Here is a 14,714-nt window from a genome sequence, read left to right as displayed (position 1 = left end):
AACCACTGATGTCCTAAAACGAAAGATGAGAAGCCAGCGTTACAGGCAACGTTATGCAATCTGTTCAGGATTAAGGACCAAGAAGTTGCAGGCGCTGACAACAAGATATGGGAAGGATTCTCGATTCCATAAACGACGGCTGTTATCATCCAAATGCCGTTATCAACAGATCCAGGAAAAAGTTAAAGCTCATAGAATTATGACGTACCATACTGATGCTCATGTTCAAAAAAAGAAGAGGGAATACATTGTCAGGAGATATAAAACGGATCCAACTTTTCAGAGCAAGCAGAAAAGGTACGTAGTCCATAACTATCATACAGATCCTGGTTTTCAGAGCAGGCAGAAATGGTACGTAGTCCATAACTATCATACAGATCCTGGTTTTCAGAGCAGGCAGAAATGGTACGTAGTCCATAACTATCATACAGATCCTGGTTTTAAGAGCAGGCAGAAAAGGTACATGGTGCAGCGGTACAACACGAATCCTTCTTTCAGGCTGCATCACATTCAGCGCTGTACACAGCAAAAGAGAGACAGACTGGCTGCAAATCCTACTCTTCGCATACTTCACAAGTTGCAGTGTGCCTTGAGAATAAGAAGGAAATACAGATACGTCCGTAGATCCTGCCAGCAAACTGTGCGGCCTGAAATTCAGCCTGTGGTCAGTGATGTTATGCAAGCTGCCATATCTGCATTCAGGGAACAAATTCAGGAAGGACCAACACTGATCTGTACAGTGTGTCACAGAACCCTGTTTCCTAATCAAGTAAAGAAATGCAACAGATCAAATTATGTGATTAATGCCCACATAGTTGCTGCTTGCTTGACAGGAACATATGTGCACGCATGCAACACTGAATGCTCAGCTCCTTGTACCGTTCCACCAGAGAGGATGCAGGAGTGGATTTGCCACAGCTGTGACGGACATTTGAAGAGGGGGAAAATGTCTTCCATTGCTGTGGCAAATAATTTGCAACTTGCTCCCATCCCACAAGAGCTGAGCCAATTAAATGTATTAGAAAGACAATTAATTGCAAAAATATTGCCATTTGCAAAAATTGTCGCATTGCCAAAGGGACGGCAGAGAGCAGTACATGGTGCTGTGGTTTGTGTTCCATCAGAGGTGGAAGCAACCGTAAACTGCCTCCCAAGATCCAGACACGAAGCCCAGCTGTTACAAGTAAAGCTAAAAAGACACATCAGATACAAGGGGTATCAACATTTTTACACTGTTAACATGAAGAATGTGTTAGCTGGGCTATTAAAACTGAAAGAGATACATTCTGAATACACAGATGTGTCAATTGACGAGGATGCTGCTTTTGAAAGTCTCATGGATGATCAGTCCAGCGAGACGGTTCCTGAAGACACAGATACAGAAGTGGAGAATGCAGCATCCATCATCCAAAATGACCAGATGGAGCCACAAGAACCATCTGCAGGTGGAAGTGATCAACAGCCACAACCCACAGAGCCAGAAAAGGATGATTTACGTCCTGGTTTGGCCCTGGACTCTTGCATGCAGCCCTCTGACATAGCACAAGAGATTTTGTCCTATGGTCAAGGCATATTCAGCATCGCACCGGCCCAAGGCAACAAACCTGTTGGCTTCTTTTCAACACCCAAACTAGAAGCCAAAGCCTTCCCCGTCCAATTTCCTACTGGGAGGAACACCATATGTGAGGCCAGAAGAGTTAAAGTGTCCCCCAGTATGTATTTTAATGTAAGGCTCTTCTCTGCAGACACTCGCTTTGCAGTTGATCAAAGTTATTTGTTCTTTGCTCAGTTTGCCACAGAGACACACATAGCCACAAACAGCATGTCCATCCAGATGCGGAAAAGTAAACCCATTACCAGAGATGGACGCATTGTGTCAAGCAGGATGCTTCAGGACAAAGACGAAGTGGAAAAGCTCATTAGCGACAGAGACGCAACTCGCTTCATGAGACCACTGAGAGGGACCCCGGCTTACTGGGAGAAAGCACTTAAAGATCTCCATGCCATGGTCAGACAGTTGGGCAAACCAACTTTCTTTCTCACATTTTCAGCTGCTGAAATGAGATGGCCTGAGGTTATTGAGGCCATAAAAGCTCAACAAGGACAACAGGTGGACTTTTCACAGCTGGACTGGAATGAAAAATGTGAGATCCTCAGAAGCAATCCTGTCACAGTCATGAGACTGTTTGAGAAGAGAGTCGACGCTTTGATGGCTCATTTGATTCTGTCTCCAGCTCAACCAATTGGCGAGGTTGAGGATTATTTTTATAGGGTAGAGTTTCAGGCCAGAGGAAGTCCTCACATCCACATGTTGGCCTGGATCAAAGACGCCCCCAAATTTGGAGAAAACCTGGAGGATCACGTGTATAAATTTATTGACCGCTACATCACGTGCCGGATGCCTGACCCAGACACTGACCCTGAGCTTCATAAGATTGTGTCTGAGGTCCAAGTCCACAGCAGAAACCACTCCAAATCATGCAAGAGAGGCAACGTAATCTGCAGATTTGGGTTCCCAAAACTACCCGTGGACCACACCATGATTACCTTCCCCAACCTCGGAGAACTGGAGGAGATGCTGGGTGATGGGGAGCCCAGCACAAGTGGGGAAAAGACCAAAGGGAAGAAGTCTAAAAAGAGAGATTATGGAAAGCAACAAAGAGAGGCCAAAGAAAAACTCAAGCCAGTGAGAGATTTACTGTGTGACCCAAATGTCTCATTTAATAATTTATCAGAGCTGCTACTAAGATGCAAGATGACCTATGAAGAATATTTGGATAATGTCTTCAATTTGACCAACGGCCATGTGATTCTGCTGAAGCGCCATCCAAAGGAATGTTGGGTCAACGCCTACAACTCGGATCTTCTCAGAGCCTGGAATGCGAACATGGACATCCAATTTGTTATCGACGACTACAGTTGTTTGGCCTACATGATGTCCTATGTGTCAAAGCCAGAACATGAGATGACCGAGTTCCTCGATGGTGTCATTCGTGAAGTTAAAAAAACGAATGTCAATGAAAAAGACGAGATGAAGCAGATCATGCAGGCGTATGTGAAACACAGAGAGGTCAGTGCTCAGGAGTCTGTAGCACGAACATGCAGCCTGCCCCTCAAAAAGTGCTCCCGTAGTGTCTTGTTCATCCAGACGGATGATCAAGCAGTGCGGATGAGTCTCCCCATGAGCAGGTTAAAGGAAATGGCAGACGATAGTGAAGAAGTCTGGATGTCTGGACTCCCTGAGAAGTACACTTCCAGACCCCAAACACGTGAGTTTGAAGGCATGTGTTTGGCTGAGTTTGTGTCAGATTACAGGGTGCTTTATGGTCTGGAAACTCAGGGTAAAAATGCCATTCCTCTGATGAACGACAAAGGGTTCATTCAGAAAAGAACAGTTGGAAAACCTGCTGTAATTCGGTACACAAGATTTTCAGAGAAGAAACAGGCAGAGAAGTTTTATGGGCGACTTCTCAAACTTTATTTTCCACACAGGTCAAGCAATGACCTGAAAAATGAGGACCATCCCACGTACGAGAGTTTCTATAATAATGAAACTAAAGGGGAAATCTCAGTTAAAAAATGGACAGATTTCAACAAAATGCGTTATGAAGGACGTGGGAAGGAATTTGACAGGGCCATGGAAAGGCTTAAGGAGCAAGGTCCTCTTCAAAATGCCTGGAACTCTTTTGCACCAGAAGTCGAGGTCGATCGGTTGGAGTGTGTTGCCGAGAGAGAGCCGGTGAATGACGAGAATCGGAGAGAAGTCATTCCCGACTATCAAGTGGAGAGCGGAGCAACCATTCCAGCCATCGAGGTACCGAGACTGAGCCCAGATTTGGTTATAAAGATGTACCGAAGCCTCAACGAGATGCAGGCATCCATTTTTTACACTGTTCGGGACTGGTGCTTCAGACTTGTCTGGGGGCACAGTCCTGAACAGTTCTTTTATTTTGTTTCTGGAGGAGCTGGATGTGGAAAATCTCATGTCATCAAATGCATACATGAGGAGGCCACAAAGATCCTGCGCCAGCTCCCCAGATTCAGGGACCAGGCAGACATGTCCCAACCCGCGGTACTCCTGACAGCTTTTACTGGAACGGCAGCTTTTAACATCTCTGGTAAGACACTGCACTCAGTTCTGAAACTGCCAAGATCCCTGAAACCACCATACCAGGGTCTTGGAAACTCGCTGGACGAAATGAGAGCAGTGCTGTCAAACGTTGAAATTTTAATTATTGACGAAATCTCCATGGTGTCCAAAGAACTCTTTGCGTACGTCCATTGGAGATTTCAGCAGATCAGAGGAAACAAGAAACCATTTGGTGGGATTTCGGTACTTGCAGTGGGAGACTTTTACCAACTACCCCCTCTTGGTAAAGCCAAACCACTGTGCGTGTATGAGGAGGAAGTGCTTGATCTTTGGAAGGAGAACTTTCAAATGGTTAACCTGACAGAGATCATGCGTCAGAAAGATGATCGGACTTTTGCTGAGCTCCTGAACAGGATCAGAGTAAAGCAGAAGACCGATTCTCTCAGCGAACAGGACAAAGCCTTGCTCGCACAGACAGTCCACGACAACCAAGACTGTCCACCTGACGTCCTCCACATATTCGCAACCAACAAAGAGGTCGATAAGCACAATTCTGAAACGGTTGTTGCTCTCTGCTCTGATATCATCAGTATCAAAGCAGAGGATTACAAAAAAGACCCTCAGACAGGCCAAATGATTACATTGGGAACATTAAAAGGGAAAAAAAAAGATTTACCCGACAAAATTGAAGCGGCGATAGGAGTGCGCGTCATGATAATTCGGAACCTGGATGTCGAGGATGGGCTTGTGAACGGCACATTTGGAACCATTGCACACATGGTCACAAACACACAACAGGGACCAACCACGGTCAGGCTTATTGGACTCAAGCTTGACAATCCGACAGCGGGTCAGAGGTTTCGCCAAAAAATTCAGGGACCGTCGGACGACTTAGTTTACATTGACAAATCGGAGGAGAACCTCAGCTTAAAGGGTGTTATGAGACGGCAGTTTCCAATGAAGTTAGCCTTTGCCTGTACAGCCCACAAAGTACAAGGCATGACCATGCAGTCAGCTGTGGTTTGTTTGAAACGCGTTTTTGAGCCCGGAATGGCGTACGTTGCCCTTAGCAGGACAACGTCACTTCAGGGACTTTATATTACTGAATTTAATGAGGAGAAAATTTATGCTGATCCACAAATCACAGCTGCACTGCAGGAGATGACACACACCTCATTTAGCGACACAAGGCCATTATTACAATTGGGACAAACAATCGATCAAACACATCAATCATTGACCATCATCCACCACAACACACAGGGACTGCCGTCTCACATGGAGGACTTAAAATGCCACCATGAATTGAAATTGGCTCATGTATTATGCCTAACAGAAACGCATCTGTCTGGCTCACACATTTCCCCACATTTTCAATTGGAAGGATACACCATGTTGACCCGCAACAGACACGTCTCGTACGCAACCCATCCTGACATGGCCAAAAAAGCTGGCGGCGGCGTTGCAGTTTACTTTAGGACCGACATTAGAGCGGAACCACGGCGGTACATCCAAAATGTCACGGATCTGGAATTCATCGTCGTCAAAGTACAGCATCCGGTAAAAGCGCTTATTGCGACAATTTACAGGCCTCCAAATTACAGATTGGACAAATTTTTACCCCAAATGAACCATTTATTGGATTCTTTGGACATGATGACCATCCAACCCGTCATCATTTGTGGAGACTTTAATGAGGACCTTATCTCCACAGGTAAAAAAGCCATTCACGAATTGTTACAAATTAGAGGGTACACACAAATTATCACCGCAGCAACAACCGAACAGAACACGTTAATCGACCACATTTATATTTCCCAACCAAATTGCTGCCTCCAGTCAGGAGTCCTGCACACGTACTACAGCTATCACAGTCCAGTTTATTGTGTACTGAACAATACTGGCTGCTGATTGGCTATTTATTTATTTATTTATTTATTTATTTATTTATTTATTTATTCTTGCAGAATGTAATGGTGCACATCAGTATTGACCCTTTTTATCCTGCCAGCTGTAACATGTGTATATGTATAATTCTTATGCTGCTTTGTGAACTACAACAGTTCACAAATCTTTCAGTACTGCTGTACTGGCTTTGAATCATGAGCACTTTTTAATGATAATCATTGTATTTTCTTTATGACAGCTGGCTTTCTATTTATTGGTCAAACTGATGTTAATTATTGTTAATATCTTCCAATCATTGAAATGTATTTGTTACTTTGACAGACTTTAATGATCATGGCTTCACGGTAACTAGTAGCTCAGGTGAGAAGTAGTGTTGGAATGTCGGCCGACGGCCTGTACAGGTCCGGTAACGGTTTCATGCTACTTCTTCTGACTGCTGTACCGTGCTGGCAGAGGATCAACACTTGGATGTATTTGCTGCTGAGTCCCAGCTTTTGCAGACCAGCAGCACTTCTGTTTCCTTTAACCACTTCCAATCATGTACAAGTGGTATATTTAAGTTGTTTTTCTAAATTGACAAACCGACTCATGCAAAAGGGCTTCATGAGTATTTAATGTTTATGTTGTGTGAACATTTTTAAAACCAAAGGTTATATTTTATCATGTTTGACATCATGTTTTCCACGTATCATCCTTGTGGAAACATGTGAACGCATCATTTTATGTTGAAATGGCTACAGAGGCTGACACTGTGTTCTATTAAGCCTTATAATCATGTTTATTGATTTCATAACTGTCTGAATATACACTACGGGGGGTGTTATCTTTCTTTGTTGTACTTTAAGATGTTGAAGTACAACTTGTTTGTATGATAGTACATCACTGTGATATTAATGAGAAATGCTGTTAGGACGTCTTGAACAACTTAAAGTCAACACTGTTGTTTATCATGTTATGCTACCAGCTGGTAAAGACTCTCTTTGGTCAACTATGACCATGTTTTTGTGAGAAGAGCATCATGAGTTTGTTCAGTCAGAGAGCAGCAGCAGACACAGAGGAAAGAAGCCCACAGTGAAGACCAACTACACCACCAGTGATGAGAAGCTCAGAGAAGGCAGACAGGACAGAGACGGAGCAGCTTCAGTCAGACAGAGAAAAAGATGAAACTGAGGTAAATGTTGGAGTCAAAGGTTCAGAGTTACACCTCACACTTCACTCTGTTTAACGTGAATCCTTAACTCATAACATCACCAGATTGTTCCATTTATTCATGACAAGTTATCATGCTTTTGTTCTTCTTCAGGCTTCCGATAAACCAACACCCCCCCCCCCCCCCCCCAGTAAACGCAGCATCTTCGGTTGGAGAAGCAGGACCTCATTAGATGTAACGCTGCACTTACAGGTGAGACTTCTACATGTATGAAGACAGTTTCAGTGCTTTTCATCATGTGTGCTTGGTGCTAATTTCATGATTGTTGTCTCCAGCTTTTAAAACATGAGCAACCAGATGGAAACCAGCATGAATCCAGACTAGTCATCATGCAGATGCTGCAGAGACAGACAAAAAGGTCTAAAGTAAGTACTGACACTTCCCCTCACAGCTCACATACAGTAAGGATGTCTGTTAATGATTAATGCTGTTAATGATTGTGTGTCCAGCTTTCCATCTGAGGTCCTACTGAACCGAACACCTGCGCTTCCACAGGAGGATTCAAACTGCATCGTGACGTGTCCAAGGAGAAGAACTATGAAAAAAGGTGAGTGTTTTTATCTTTACTCAATACATTGATTGTACTTTGGATATTTTTTGTGATGAATCAAAAACAAGAAAATTTATCTACATGAAACTCAACATTTGGTTTCCTCTCTTTTTGTCTTATGAAGCAGAGAAAGACTCCCATCAGCTGCAGTGACCCTAACAACCTTGAGCAAACACAGATGTGACCGAGGACTCCGATGAAGACTGGAGTTTCTATCACCATAGGACAGAGGTAAGATTTGAATGTTGTTGGGTTTAATGTCCTCATGTCTTCCTCTTACTGTGATGGTGAATGCTTACAGATATTTCTCTACACAGGAACCCCCCCCCACCCACACACACGCAGAGCAGAGCCTGGAAGGACATGAGGATCATCAGTGACTGCAGTTAGAAATGTGAGCAACACATTCAGTATTTGCTCAGATGTTCAAAGTCTGCTGTTGTTAAAACATGATTCTGATATATATCTCCTTTTTTCCCCAGTGATTTTGCAGCTTTGGACACAACTACAGCTCTAGTGTTAGAGGAAGACCCAAACCAAGTGAAAAGCCTCTGATTAAACTGAGTTCATTTTGTTCTTTATCATCCTGCCTTGGACTCAGATATGTAGAAAGTTTACTGTGTATTTAATCGTGTACTTGGGTAGCATGTTATTGCAAACTAATTATGTTAAACAAATGGAAGGTGATGCTTTGATTGTTACACCTCCATAAAATGAAATGTTTGTGTTTTGAAATCATATTTCTGTCATTATTGTTTCATTGTATCTACATTTATAGACTGTGACATGTTAAAGTTTATCAGTTTAAAAACTGTGAATTATAATGAGCTGTTGTTGCTAAATAAACACATTTAAACTGTCAGTATGTCTGAACATTACTTTCTGTCCTCCTCCTCTGGGATCTCTGCTTCAACCCCCCCAAAAGGGGACTCGGTTGGCTAAAAGACCAGTAACTGAGCAGGTGATTGGCTGTTTAAACTCTCCTCCTTAATCAGGTAAACATAATGGCTGCCACCATTTAAAGTGTAAAGTGGTTCATTGTGTGATTAAGACATTAAAAACCTTGTTTAAGCCATCTATTAAGCCAGCCGTCTGTCCCTCATGCTGCCCAAAGCAGGCAGGTTTCACCACAGCAGGCCAGGATCTCAAATGTTAAACTATGTTTGAGCTTATCTCTGTACCTTAGTTTAATACTGGATTTGAAATACCTAATGCTTGACTGGCAACTAGCAGGTCTCTCAGCACAGCACAGCTCTCATCTGTGTGTGTGTGTGGACGGGCAGAAGACGGGCAGCAGCTGGGCACCCATCAAAATTTCTTCAGAAATTTTCTAGTATTACCATTACAACTGAAAGTTCCATCACGTGTCACCACGGTCGACGCGCTTCTCCTCCCACAGTTTTCGCCAAACCCATACACATCATACATCAAAACGTGCGTCTGGGTCTGCAGAAGTGTGCTTGTATCTTTCTCTCTCATTACTAAAATGGTTTTTGAGAAAATGACCTTAAAATCAGCACTGTCCCTCTCCATTAGAAATACAGGGAAATCCACAGAAACCACACTAATCACAGCCTAAAACCTCCTTAACATCCACAATTTCTGTTAAAACTGGAAAAATTCTTGCTTAAGATGAAGCTATTTATGTCTTCTTTCCATATTTGTGCTATAAATTATGCTTTTTCTTTCAAATCACCTCAGATTCAGAGCAAAGTCACACATTTTCATTAAAAACAGGCCCTCTCCATTAGAAATCCACAGAAACCACACTAATCACAGCCTAAAACCTCCTTAACATCCACAATTTCTCTTAAAACTGGATAAATTCTAGCTTAACATGAAGCTATTTATGTCTTCTTTCCATATTTGTGCTTTAACTTATGCTTTTTCTCTCAAATCACCTCAGATTCAGAGCAAAATCACACATTTCCATGATAAACAGGCCCTCCTTCACTCATTTAAAGTGACAGTGAGGGCTGCATTCAAACTGCTATAAAACCTATATTTTACACAGGACCTTGATATAAATCACATCAGTGTCTTCAGCAGACCTTTCTCTTACTGAAAAGTTAATTTTTTTAATTGTGACTTTTAAATCCATTGAAACAGCTGTTTATTGTCAGGGGACACAGCCTGTCCTCCTCTGTCTCTCTCTGGCTTCTGTGTGGTTAACCTCACTCATGCTGTATAAAGCAGGCAGGTTTCACCAGAACAAGCCAAAATCTCATTTTCCAGACTGGATTTGAAATATCTGGCAACTACCAGCTTCTCAGCTCTCATCTGTGTGTGTGTGTGGACGGGCAGAAGACGGGCAGCAGCTGGGCACCCATCAAAATTTCTTCAGAAATTTTCTAGTTATGGGTGCCCCATGCCATAGGCAGGGCACACATATTACTATTGCTCATACTTATTATTATTCTCCCGCTTCCGTCACGTTTTTCGGCGCGCTACTCGTCCCACAGCGAAGGTCCGACTAAAATAAAAAATACATGGCTGCGTGCGCGCCGATGGGCAGAAGTGTGCTATTACTTTTCTCTCTCATTACTCGACCGGAATAGCGGATAAATGGGAAAAAGCGGGCAAATTGTCAATGGGAAAATGAATGGAGAAGGCCAAAAAGAGGCAGTTTGGGGCTCGAAGAGCCCCAAACTGCCTCACACGGGAGGCCTCTGAACTCAGCCATACAGCGTCACACACACATCATTCAAAGTTTGTGTGTGACAGGAAAGACTCAGCTTTAACTGTGGTAAAGGGCTTGTTAATAGCTTATACGGCTTTGACACAACGGCAGTTTACGTTTTAGGTGTCCAGAGGAGGTCGTCTGATGTCAGTTACACTCTAACTGTCACTCTAAAAATCTTTAAAAAACAATTTCTCGAACAAATGCCTCTCACGTCCAAAATATCTGCCTGATCTTGATAAATTATACATCAAAACGTAGGTATTTTAGTTGTCTTTCACCCAATGTGACTGTCATTGAGCTGGGCCTCACAGATTTCTCACAAATCCCCTCTGAGCGCAGAGAGGGAACATTCCATCCCATTATAAAACGGCCGAGCCCTGAAATCAGTGTGAAAAATCATTTTAAAACTGCCATAATAAAGGAGCCACGGGGGTTAGAAGAATAAAAATGACACCGCTGGCTTCCCCCGGGCCTTCTGGCGCTCACGGTGAAAGAATTATTCGGATACGACTTCTACTTTTCGAACAGCGAGCGTTTTGTTCCAGATTTCTGCCTCAATATGAAAACCCCATGATTTTAAGGGGACAAAGTGAGGTGCAGAATTCGGCAGTTGGCAGTTGGCAGGCACAGCTGTTGCCCATAGCAACTAATGCTGACCACACCCAAGAAGGCTGCCCTGTTCTATCACAGCTGATGAGGGCAGAGCCAAGATGGCGGATGAGGGCAGAGCCAAGCAGGCTGGCCTGCTGTAACAGCATTATGCCAGCCTGTTTTATCTGTGCTCCTAATACAATATAACATGACAGCCTCTGTCTGTCAGCAGGCAGCCAAAACTGTGAAAACAGCTTCATGCCAGCTGCTCACGAGACAAATGCGCGCGACAGCGCGCACTGACCCAACAGCGTCATGCTAGCCGCTCACGAGACAAATGCGCGCGACAGCGCGCACTGACCCAACAGCGTCATGCTAGCCGCTCACGAAACAAATGCGCGCGATAGCGCGCACTGACTCATATGCTTTCCATTATGATCAACACATCTATCATAACAGCGTCATTCTAGCCCTCACGAGACAAATGCGCGCGACAGCGCGCACTGACTCATATGTTTTCCATTATGATCAACACATCAGCTGTGATAACAGGTTCGTGCCACTCACGAGACAAATGCGCGCGACAGCGCGCACGGACTCATATGTTTTCCATTATGATCAGCTATCAACAGCGTCATGCTAGCCCTCACGAAACAAATGCGCGCGATAGCGCGCACTGACTCATATGTTTTCCATTATGATCAACACATCAGCTGTGATAACAGGTTCGTGCCACTCACGAGACAAATGCGCGCGACAGCGCGCACGGACTCATATGTTTTCCATTATGATCAACACTTCAGCTGTTTTAACAGCTTCATACCAGACGCTTGACGACACACGTCAGCAATTCCACTGTTTTCATTGGTTGTTGGATCGTCACTTCGCCCCTGCTTCTTCGAATATTCTTGAGTAGTCTTTCTGTCTGGCGAGCTTTGTTCAGGTAAGATCTATTTTTTGCTTGGTTTGGTTATATTGAACATTATCTGTCGTTGATCGTGGCGGAAATATGACCGTCCTCCAGTTAAATAAAGACGAGGTATTTGCTAATTTTCCTTCCGCCGATGTTTCGGTGTGGCTGCCTTGTTTAGCATGCTACACTATTAGCCCGCTGTCTGGCGTGGAATGCTGTGAAAGCTATGAATTTACGTTGTGGTTATATTGAACATTATCTGTCGTTGATCGTGGCGGAAATATGACCGTCTCCCAGTTAAATAAAGACGAGGTATTTGCTAATTTTCCTTCCGCCGATGTTTCGGTGTGGCTGCCTTGTTTAGCATGCTACACTATTAGCCCGCTGTCTGGCGTGGAATGCTGTGAAAGCTATGAATTTACGTTGTGGTTATATTGAACATTATCTGTCGTTGATCGTGGCGGAAATATGACCGTCTCCCAGTTAAATAAAGACGAGGTATTTGCTAATTTTCCTTCCGCCGATGTTTCGGTGTGACTGCTTTGTTTAGCATGCTACACTATTAGCCCGCTGTCTGGCGTGGAATGCTTTGAAAGCTATGAATTTACGTTGTGGTTATATTGAACATTATCTGTCGTTGATCGTGGCGGAAATATGACCGTCTCCCAGTTAAATAAAGACGAGGTATTTGCTAATTTTCCTTCCGCCGATGTTTCTGTGTGCCTGCCTTAGCTTAGCATGCTACATTGTTAGCCCGCAGCCTGAACTTGAACGCGCTCGACGGCAAAAGCTTGTTCAATTGAACTTGTTGGAACATGAATTTAATGACTTTATTTCAGTATAAGGCTTGTGTCTAGTGGTTATATTGAACATTATATGTCGTTGAGCTTGGCGGAAATATGAACGTATTTGAGTTAAACAAAGAATAAGGTATTTGCTACATTTCCTTCGGCTAATGTGTCTGTGTCTCTGCCTCATGTTAGCATGCTACATTGTTAGCCCGCAGCCTGAACTTGAACGCTCTCGACGGCAAAAGCTTGTTCAATTGAACTTGTTGGAACATGAATTTAATGACTTTATTTCAGTATAAGGCTTGTGTCTAGTGGTTATATTGAACATTATATGTCGTTGATCGTGGCGGAAATATGACGTCTTCGAGTTAAATAAAGACAACGTATTTGCTAATTTTCCTTCCGCCGATGTTTCTGTGTGCCTGCCTTAGCTTAGCATGCTACATTGTTAGCCCGCAGCCTGAACTTGAATGCTCTCGACGGCAAAAGCTATGTGCTGGTGTCGAATGAGTCAGAATGTGAATGCATTGTGATTTGAACAGAATATGGCTTGTGTTCAGTGCTCATTTAGCTTATTTATCCATTTTTATGTCTATTTATTCATCTATTTATTCGTCTATATATTCTCAAGTCATGAGCACTTTTGAATTATAATCATGGTATTTTATTTGACAGTTGGCAATTATGTTAATTATTGTACATATCTTCCAATCAGTGAAATATGAACTTTGAGGATCATGGCTTAACTAGTAGAGTGTGATTCCTCCTGATTGCTGTACCGTGCTGGCACGGTGATGCTTTGACAATTAGTTTATCATCCTTGACCATGTTTTTGTGAGAAGAGTATCATGAGTTTGTTCAGTCGGAGAGCTACACCACCAGTGATGACAAGCTCAGAGAAGGCAGACAGGACAGAGACGGAGAAGCTTCAGTCAGACAGAGAAAAAGATGAAACTGAGGTAAATGTTGGAGTCAAAGGTGCAGAGTTACACCTCACACTTCACTCTGTTTAACGTGAATCCTTAACTCATAACATCACCAGATTGTTCCATTTATTCATTAGAAGTTATCATGCTTTTGTTTTTCTTCTGTCAGAGAAACCAACACAACCCCCCCCCAGAAAACACTCATGCAGCATCTTCGGTTGGAGAAGCAGGACCTCATTAGATGTAACGCTGCACTTACAGGTGAGACTTCTACATGTATGAAGACAGTTTCAGTGCTTTTCATCATGTGTGCTTGGTGCTAATTTCATGATTGTTGTCTCCAGCTTTTAAAACATGAGCAACCAGCATGAATCCAGACTACAGTCATCATGCAGATGCTGCAGAGACAGACAAAAAGGTCTAAAGTAAGTACTGACACTTCCCCTCACAGCTCACATACAGTAAGGATGTCTGTTTATGATTAATGCTGTTAATGATTGTGTGTCCAGCTTTCCATCTGAGGTCCTGCTGAACCGAACACCTGCCCTTCCACAGGAGGATTCAAACTGCATCGTGACGTGTCCAAGGAGAAGAACTATGAAAAAAGGTGAGTGTTTTTATCTTTACTCAATACATTGATTGTACTTTGGATATTTTTTGTGATGAATCAAAAACAAGAAAATTTATCTACATGAAACTCAACATTTGGTTTCCTCTCTTTTTGTCTTATGAAGCAGAGAAGGACTCCCATCAGCTGCAGTGACCCAAACAACCTTGAGCAAACACAGATGTGACCGAGGACTCCGATGAAGACTGGAGTTTCTATCACCATAGGACAGAGGTAAGATTTGAATGTTGTTGGGTTTAATGTCCTCATGTCTTCCTCTTACTGTGATGGTGAATGCTTACAGATATTTCTCTACACAGGGACCCCTATTATAGACTGTGACATGTTAAAGTTTATCAAAACTGACTGAATTATAATGAGCTGTTGCTAAATAAACACATTTAAACTGTCAGTATGTCTGAACATTACTTTCTGTCCTCCTCCT

At 43.1% G+C, this 14,714-nt stretch overlaps 1 long non-coding RNA gene across 1 annotated transcript; it reads left to right on the top strand.

The window, feature by feature from the left end:
• Positions 1-6,265: 6,265 nt before the first annotated feature.
• On the top strand, positions 6,266-14,081 carry LOC140277447 (uncharacterized). Its single transcript, XR_011909091.1, has 3 exons — positions 6,266-7,169; positions 13,832-13,923; positions 14,007-14,081. It is a non-coding gene; the product is annotated as an uncharacterized lncRNA (long non-coding RNA).
• Positions 14,082-14,714: the final 633 nt, after the last annotated feature.

This window comes from Leuresthes tenuis, unplaced genomic scaffold, assembly GCF_036924035.1.
Source record: "Leuresthes tenuis unplaced genomic scaffold, fLeuTen1.0.hap1 SCAF_19, whole genome shotgun sequence".
NCBI classification, from domain to species: Eukaryota; Metazoa; Chordata; class Actinopteri; order Atheriniformes; family Atherinopsidae; genus Leuresthes; species Leuresthes tenuis.
The sequence above is the reverse complement of the archived record's forward strand: the minus strand, read 5'-3'. Positions and strand labels throughout refer to the sequence as shown.